At 45.2% G+C, this 9561-nt stretch overlaps 1 long non-coding RNA gene across 1 annotated transcript; it reads left to right on the forward strand.

The window, feature by feature from the left end:
- Nucleotides 1-1258: 1258 nt before the first annotated feature.
- Nucleotides 1259-5603, forward strand: LOC119302156. The gene is made up of 7 exons (XR_005147376.1): nucleotides 1259-1409; nucleotides 1505-1681; nucleotides 2329-2425; nucleotides 3118-3332; nucleotides 4119-4383; nucleotides 4472-5168; nucleotides 5256-5603. It is a non-coding gene; the product is annotated as an uncharacterized LOC119302156 (long non-coding RNA).
- The last annotated feature ends 3958 nt before the right edge of the window (nucleotides 5604-9561 follow it).

Below are 9561 nucleotides of genomic sequence, written 5' to 3' on the forward strand. Positions count from 1 at the left end.
GATATATGTTTCTTATAAACTAAGCTCTACGTGGTGTTTGTATTATTGTGTTCTTCTTGTTTTGCCAATATTACTCTGTCTCCTCGGTTAGTCGCAGCTATATTCAGTTTCAAATTGCATTAGGAGGCACCCATATTTATTGGTCGTGGGGTGTTGAGTGTCTTTTGGTTGACTCATCGCTCAGAGAACCCTTCAAATGGTTTGAAAATGGGGGTATATCCTGTAAAAACGTATTTGTATCTTTTTTTCGGGTAAAAGCTATATAACTAGCCTTTTCTTTTTTGAGGGAAAGCTATATAACTAGCCGGGAGATTACATTCATAGTGGCCACCTCATCCAGATCCAGGCATTGGCCCAGCCACTGACGACATGCCGGGTTTCTGCCTCCCGCCGACGCCGCCACAGATCCGCCTCCTCTTGAGGTGAAAAATGCTTCGGTGAGGTTTGTGCCAAATTTGACCTTATTTAAGCATCTGAGTAGCTCTTATAAAAAAATACAAATTTTGGTATGCGAAACAGTTTACTGTTCTTGTACTGTTCGGACCCTTTGTTTTTGCTAAGAGCTACTCAAATGTCCGAATGAGCTGAAAATTAGCACGGACCTCACACACTAAAACATCTCCTATGAAAAAAAATAAACTCTTGTGAATTCAAAAAATGGAACAAGAAAAAGGAAATAAAAAACCAGGAAAAAAGAGAATGAAAACAAAAAAAAACGAAAAATGTTCTCAAACTCGAAAAAGGAATCATGAATTTGGAAAATTGTGATTTGATTTTTTAAATATTTGCAAATTTTAGAAAATGTTAAAAAATTTGGACAATATTCGTGCATTTAAAAAGTTTTCAGGAAATCAAAATAATGTTCCTAAAATTTAAAAACTAGAAGAAAGTTGAATAAATCGAGAAACGAAATTGGCCAGGGAAGGTTATAGAACCTTTACAAAACAAGTGCAAAACAGACTTATAGAATAACTGTGTTGCGGGGGTTAGGGGAATACATGGTTATCCAGGGACGCGGAGTAACTGGTCACGAGCACAGATGTGCTCGATATCCTGTGCGTTCGCTGCTGTGTGGGGATCTGGGCTGATTCTTTATACGGTGGGCTAAGAATTGCTGGTAAATGGGCACTGTATGGGAATACGTATGTGGCAGACCTGGGAAGTGGGCCAGTTCAGGACGGCCGTCAACTGGTGACGGGCTGAGCCGTGGCCCAGTTTCACGTCCGTCTGATCCGTGGCTCCGATAAATCTCTTTCGTTCAGAGGGCGGCAGTCTCGAACGGAATGCAGTTCTAGTATCTTCTTCCTCAACTCGGCCGCCATTTTTGGTAACTGACGAAGGAGAGAGATAGTGAGGGAGAACAGGTGGCCGACGCGCAAAATGGAGTTCCTCGTGCAGCCAATCATGAGGTATGTCAGTCAGATGCATTTTTTGTCCACCGTAGCGTGCGATTTGAAGAGTGGAGCTCAGGCGGCTGAGGTTTTCTATGATTTCTCCGCCACAGATCCACTCTGATTGAGGAGGTCGGAAGATTCGCCGGCGGATGGTACTAGGCGAACGTTTGTGCGGGTGGCACCGCAGGAGGCCACGGGTGTGAGCGGCGAAGAGCAGATCTACCGGGTGTGGAGCGGCGGCAATCGACGGGGAAGATGGATCCCTAGGATCTTGGTTGGAATAAGAGGTGAGGGGAACTGGATTTAAATCGATCAGTGCTATGAGGAATTTCAGTAACCTATTTTCAAGCTGTGTATGGCCGTGCAGTGTTGTTGACTGAATTGTTTGCGGCAGTAGATAGCCAATGCACCTTGTCGATTTAAGATTAGTAGACACAGCACTGCAATTATAATATAGCTGGGGAGGCCGTACTAAACTCTAGAACTGAGCAGTGGAGCCATTTTTATAGATTTTGAGAGCACATTAAGTATACTATGTACATAACAAAACTCTGTAGATCCATGACAGTAGTCGACAGGCAGTTAATTAAACATTCATTTAAAATGGTGCAAAATGTGGAATCTGCAGTTGGAAATGGAAATGCTGTAGATGCTATTCAGTTTGTCCTATGTTTTGTCCTGCTGCATATAAGACGAATGAAATGAGTGTAGAAGGTCGATGTAAAAATATAGCATAAATGAGAAACAATGCAAAGTGGTTTCAAATGGATGATTGACGGCACCGAGTTGTATGGTTCTATGTGGTCATGAAAATAGGCCTAGAGCATATGGAGAGTCTGCAAAACTCGAAAACGCTAGATAAAAACTACGTGCAGCTGATTCCATAAGATTTTTGGGAATGCATAGGTCCTGACACGAGTAATCTCGAGTGCAGGGTGAGGATCGGTGCTACTGCCCCCGGAAGGACGCCTTGAGGCATCAGAATTGTCCACCGGGAAGATGAACCTGCAGGCACTTGGTTGGGCTAAGAGGTGCATCCTCATTAATCTCTGTGTGTAGTTTTCAAATTTTCGCTGGCATGGAGCAGGTTTGCATGAATAGGTTTGGGCATCTGGGAATTTTCTTAGGCTGAGTTCTGGTGGGCATGATGGTGTATAATGGATTATCAGATGTAGATCCCCTAGTAAACTTGTGTGGATGAAGCATTAAATTTTTGAGAGAGAAGTTAACCATGATCCTGGACACCTGTAGTGAATAGGGCATTGGTATTTTGCAAGACAGTTGGGAATGTTTCGACATTTAATTATCGACACGGAAAATAGAGAAGTATAATGTTGAACCTGATGCAATTCTCTGTTGATCTTCGGAAATGAGCAAGTGCTACCTGTAATGAAGTTTATTAGTAATTTGATGGCTGAAGATAGACCAGTCTCCTGCAAGTTTTAATATATGTAGCTAGAATTCCGGGTACATGGCCTGTGGAATTATAGTGTGATATAATTAGCAATGGATTGTCAGATGTAAATCCGTAGTCTAAACTGGTATGAATGCAGCGTTTAATTTTTGAGAGAAAAGTTAACCATGATCATGGACACGTGTAGTGAATAGTGCATTCGTATTTTGCAGGCATATCTATCTCCTCTGTGGTAGATGGCGAATCCAGGGTGTTCTAGTCTCTAATTTGTTGACTCATCTCTTTTTTTGTGGCCATGGTTGTGTGCAGGTTTCTGTTTGTTGAGGAGGTGGATGAGAGCGCGGCTCCAATGGATCCGGTTGTCATGGTTTCGCTCCCGGGCGCCGTCCAGGCGACAGCAACATGCAAGGGGGCTGGTAGTTCGCCAGCGCTGGCCATGAGTGTGGACGCACAGATCTGCGAGGAGGGAAGGGGCGGGAAGGATAGACGCGAGTCGTCGCTGCAGGTATCGGAAATGTCCATGGGTAAGATGACCCCGCTGCTACCTGGATGGGCTAAGATGTCAGTCAGCTCGAATCCCTTTTGCGGTTTTCCATTTACTGCACTTTGAAAATTGATATAGTTGCGAAGTATACAATTGCAAGCAGAGTGTGACAGTGGATTAGATGGGAGTCGCATCAAAATGATGTAAAAAAAGGGCAACCTGGTGCATGTAGCTCCCGCTTGCGCAGGGTCCAGGGAAGGGTCCGACCACTTTGGGTCTATAGTACGCAGCCTTTCCCTACATTTCTGTAAGAGGCTGTTTCCAGGACTTGAACCCATGACCTCATGGTCACAAGGCAGCAGCTTTACCACTGCGCCAAGGCTCCCCTTCATCAAAATGATGTAGGATTAGAAAAATTGTTAGGCCTCTCAATGGTTATAATGTGCATTATGGGCATGAATCAACTGGTACAGTCAGCCCATTTTGGGTGTGGTTTTCATGGGGTTCCAGGTACAAGACATTGAAAATAGAAACATTCTATTGTTGGTGCTTGTGAGCGGCGGAAAATGCATATGAAAGCTCATTATTGTGGGACGGTTTTAGTTCTTTTCGTGTTTCCTGAGATGGGCTAGGTGTAATTGCTGTTCGATGTGGCTGTTTGGTTCGGAAAATGTGGTCAGTTGTTAGATTTAAATTTTAACAGCTGCATTTATGAGGCTGTTGGGTTGGGAAATGTCTGCATCTCTTGGATTTAATCCCTGTTTCATGGGGATGTTGGGTTTGGAAGTGTGGCACAATTCCTAAGGCATGGGCACTGCAATTGCAGGGTGAGGATAGGCACGGCCGCTCGTTGCAGGAAACCATGCTCGTCGTGTGTGACTGCATTTGAGAAAATTGTAAGGAGGTATGCAGAGAACCCTTCTGAGAACGTCATTGTGCCGATTCTGGGCGCAAGCTTTGATTCGCTAGGAGAAGCTTATGATTTCTGCAACCTTTATTCCTGGGAGAGAGGATTTGGAATAAGGTACAAGAAGAGTAGAGTGAATGTCGAGAGGATGAAGGGCATGCAGGAGATCGTGTGCGGGTGCTCGGTATGTGCCGTCGGCAGCCAGCATAAATTCTTTTCTATTCCTTTTTCTTGTGGGGAATTTATGCACACGCTGTGAAATTTTCTTGCAGGGGAAGGCTGGCGTGGAGAACACTAGGTCCTGTCGGTGTGAGTGTCATGCGCTGATCAGATTACTCAGATCAGAGGACAATGAGTGGTACATCGTTCATCACAGGAGAAGCACATCCACTCTCTCTAGCCAAATTTTGGCAGAAGATTCATTGGCCATCCCACAAACACATTGATGTGTACAGTCGTGAGTTGTGACTTGATCAAGCAGGTGGGGCAGAACAATGTCAACCTTGCAAAAAATGTACAACATTGTTGGGAGTTTTTTCGGGTCAATGAAGAATGTGCCGTTTACGAAGAGGTCTCTGAAAAATCTATGTGGAAAGATTAGCTAGGAGCAGGCGAATGACGATGTGAGGAAGACAATGGAAGTGTTTGCTGAATTGGGGGCAAAGGATCCACACTTTACATACCATGTGCAGGCAGACAAAGAGGGTCGGATAAAGAACTTGATGTGAGCGAATGGCAGCAGCAGGCTGAAGTACAGTTTCTTTGGTGATATAGTGATGTTTGATACAATGTACCGGACTAACCTTTACGACATGCCCTTAAGACTTTTTGTTGGGGTTAACAACAATTTTCAGAGTATTATACTGGCTGGTGTACTGGTATGCGACGAGACTGAGGAAAGTTTTGAGTGTGTCTTTTCAGATTTTCTACAGATGATGAGAGGCGTGGCGCCGAAGACAATACTCATTGGTAATATGGCTTGTTTGATGATGTAAGATGATAACCTTATGATTCTTTGAGGATGAACTGATTAACTTGCTTATGTCATGATTGCAGACAAGAATCGGACGATGAATTGCATAAAAGAACAACATGTTTGGACATGGGTGATGTCCAGGGAGCAACCTCGGAAGTCTGCGAGGTGTAAGAATTGTGGGGTTGAGGGCCATAGGAGAAACACCTGCACTAAGGCAATGGAGATGAGGTTAGCAAATGTGGGATGCTGGAGTGTAGTGCTAGGCCCGACGGACTGTTTTTTGTTAGTTGTAAACATGTTATGTTGTGTTGTGGATTATTTTAGATTTTGTGTTGCACTCGTTGGCAGGCTGAACTGCAGTTAAAAAATCTAGCATTATTTCAGTAATTAAATGCCCATGGTGCGAATGATGGCTGTTGTCGTAGTTAGCTGCTTGATCTTACTGATTCTTGCAATTTGTATGTTGAATCCTTGGGGTGATCTTGCTTATTTTTGCAGTATGGTTTGTTCTGTTGAATGATCTGGTCATTCAGATCTGGGGTGGCGGCGCTGTGAAAGAATCTTGCTTTTTTTTAAGGGTAATAATGAAAACATCTTGCTGTGTGGAGGGGGTGGAGAAAAATAAAGGGGCAGACGGCGCCCATCATTACGTTTGAGCTGTGGCCCAGAACGGTGTCCCGCGTCTGAGCCTTCCCGTGTTAGACGGCAACCGTCCCATTGATTACGATAGTTGGTGGGCCATGGCCCGAAATTTGTGCACATATACTAACTGGAATACCCTGACACATACAGTGGACTGGTATGGATCTAGATGCCAACGGGCGATTCAGATAACGGGCGCATCTGTGATCGAGCTCAGAATAGCACTTCCGGTTATCCAGCCACTATGCCTATATATGGCCGGTGCTGATTTTAATAGGGCGCCTAAAAGGCGGTGTATTTGGCCGGCCTAGTACTCAAGCATTATTTTGACTGTTTTGCATTGGCTTCTTCGGGAGGGCTTTTTACCAGTTTTTTTTCTTTTTATTATTATCTTTTGTTCTTGGTTTTCTTCTGTCTTCACATTGTTCATTTGTTTCATTAGGTTTACATCGTTTTTCTTCTTCTTTTTCAATACATTACTACCTTTCTCACACACAATGTACATTCTTCATATACATCAAGATTTTTTTATACATATTTATAATTTTAAAAATAGACAATTAACATTTTAAAAATAATTTTTTTCATGTCTAAAAGTTTGGTATACACCAAGAACATTTTTTGTACACATTTAGCAACTTTCCAATACATGATTAAGATTTTTTGAAAACATTTGATTTCTACTTTTGTCATGCACATTATACATTCTTGTATACGTATGAACAATTATTTTTGTACATGTTTACCATTTTATAAATACCTTTTTCATATACATTGTACATTTTTCGTGTACAGAAGGAACAATTAGGTCCTAATGAAAACGTCCGTAAGTAATATAATTTTCGGCGACGAGAGAGTATCTCAGAGTACTCGCGCGGTTCCGCATCCTGAAAGGTGTCGGGAGAAAATGAAGCCATGGACGTGATGAATCAAGCTAAGCTTGAGATGCAAGCAACCAAATCCAAAGCTTGTACTGAACTGACTCGGACTGCATTCCGATTTCTTCCCGGATCACAGCAGAACACGGCTTCGATCACATCACGGATCACTTCACTAGTTAAAAGGCCTTCGATCCCATCTACAGCGCCCATCCAATCTTCCCCATCGTCTCCTCTCCTCCACCGCGCGCTTCCAATCGCCTCTTCCGGACCTTACCACAGCGACCGCCATCCGCTGTTCCCATGGAGGTTGCCCACCGGAACCGGGAGCCCTTCTGCGTCATGTCCGGCCGGAAGCGCCCGCTGGAGACCCTTCGCCAGCGGTCCCAGGCAGAGCTCGTCGCGGTCCGTCGCCTCCTCGCCGAGGCAGCGGCCGTGCTTCCCGCCTCGGCCCCGTCGGCTCCCCGCGTGTTCGTCCGTCCAGCCGAGGAGCCGCCGGCCAAGAAGAGGAAGGCGTCCCACTCCCATGCCGTTCCCGTCAAGAAGATGACGTCCAAGGAGCGGAGCCAACTCTACGCGGACCTCACCAAGCTAGCGAAGCTATCTGAATCTTATGTGCTCCCTGCTCATATCCTGGAGCTGTTGAAGAAGCAGAGCCGCCGCGGCATCTGCGGCGATTACATCGAGATCGAGATGCACGCCGTCCAAGACGAGGCCCTTGTGGAGATGCAGAAGCAGCTGGGCAAGTTCGTTCGAGAGAGGGCGAATCCGTCGACGCATCAGCACAAGAACATGATGGCCGAGGAGGAGGACGAAGACGTTGACATCGTCGGCGGCGTCTCCCCTTTGCCGGTCAGGCCGACACCAGTGCAGCTTGTAGACATCTGCGGCGAGGCCTCACCTCTGAAGATTCTTGGCGAAGATGCAACAATCAGCGGCAGCAGCGGTTCGGGTTCTGGTTCATCTCACCAGAGCGTCGACACTCCAGCTTCGGCAGAGCGCGCCGCCAAAACTACGCCTCTAACACGCGACCTGATCGCCCGTGCCAGTGAGATTTTGGAAAGGCGGCGAAAGGAGGAGACTTCCCGGGCGAGGGAGAAGGCCCGTTAGGAAGTGCTCGAGATGGAGAGGACGGCAATGTTCAACGAGAGCCTAGACAAGGACGTGAAGGCGCTCGGCATTGATCAGTACAACACGGCGAGGCCCAACAACTTGTTGCGACAGATGGGACTCTTCCGCAAGGACAAGGCTGACGACGACGACAACGACCTGAAGCGGCAGCAGCAGCAGCATCAAGGCTTCCAAGAAGATTTAGAGGAAGGGGAGATTCGGCTGTGATCGATCGTCGTGGCTAGCAAAGAAAGCTTGTAGTTCTCTTCTGCTGCTGAACGTAGTAGTTGTGATGATAACAGCTGACACTTGATGCTGTTCTTGAGGCCTCAGAGTAGGCGTGTAAGGATGATTGAATGAGAAAGTTGTGTCTCTGTTTGGTCATGTAGGCACACCTCTTATGTAGACCATATTTGGAAGTACATGATCGATTATACAGAGTATCAGCTAAACTAGTTTTTTCTTTACACATATTTGTGGTGCTGCGGTGTGTAAATGCTCATTATAAAAGTATCATCTCCGGGAAAGATTAACGGAGATTTCCATTTTTGAGAAAGATTAACAGAGATGTCCATTTCCGAGAAACAGAGATGTCTGTTAGGGGAGAGTTTGCACATGCTCTGGGGAGTATACTTGGAGTTTTCACATTAATTTATTTGTCACAAGCTGCCCTTGGCTCAAACCTGGGTTCCACGTTGCAATGAAGGAATTGGTAGCGTCAAGAATACAAGCTCAAGGATTTCAACCTGTGATGTGGCATTCCATGTTGCGGATGCTCGCATATGGGGATTTAGGGATGCATTTGTGAAGCATCACCTACAGAAGGGACAGGGAGTTGTTGGAGATGCAGTTATCTCAAACAAGCCCAGTTTTTCAAAAGATGTCAGTGATGCAGTATCCCCTGGCACACTATGCTCGTATGTTTGCATTAGCTGCCTGTGTTGCAGTATACTAGTGATGATGTTTACATATTGGAATCTTTTCCTGCCACTGAACTGTCGAGAAGATGGCGACCAGAAGGCACTTCTGGAGTCTATTTATGGTCTGATGAAATCGTGGAGCATAGTGATGACATGCCTGTGACTGGTAATGGGTTTCTGAAGAAAACAGATGCCCAAAATCCAGAAAGTAGGCGTTGTGAATCAGCTTTGGTGCTTCACAGAAGCAAAAGGATGCGAGGGAGCACTGAAAATGCTGTAGCAAGTATCAGTTTGTCCGACCGATAAAAGCACCAAGATCAAAATCAAGATCTAAAGCATGGAATCACTTCACGAAGAAGGATGGAGCACAGGCAATTTGCAACTATTGCAAAAAGAGCTATGCAGCCGACCCAAAAAATACATGAGACTTCTCTTAAGCATGACAATGGAATTGATCTCAAGGCCTCATCCTCAGAAAGTGGGAAGTAAACCCATTTTCATGGATTTTATTAGATTGTGGGCAACGCAACCATTTTCTGACAATCCAACTGTTGAGCACTCGTGTAGCTGTATGCATAGGATATGACTCTGCATTTGGAATTTCTCTCAAGATCCGGGTTGATGTCGTTTCTTCTGAAAAGTAGGGTGAAGAAAGGAGCGCTGGATCGATGTTGTAATAAACTAAGTTCTACATGTAGCTTGTGTGGTTGTGCTGTTGTGCTAAACTTTCTTCTTGCCTTGTACTAAATATTTTCGTGAGTTAGTCGCAGTTATATTATATTTGAAAGTGCGTTAGCACATACTCCATCCGGATTGCGATCGGGCGTGGTGTTTGT

Source organism: Triticum dicoccoides, chromosome 5A (genome assembly GCF_002162155.2).
Source record: "Triticum dicoccoides isolate Atlit2015 ecotype Zavitan chromosome 5A, WEW_v2.0, whole genome shotgun sequence".
In the NCBI taxonomy this organism is placed as follows: Eukaryota; Viridiplantae; Streptophyta; class Magnoliopsida; order Poales; family Poaceae; genus Triticum; species Triticum dicoccoides.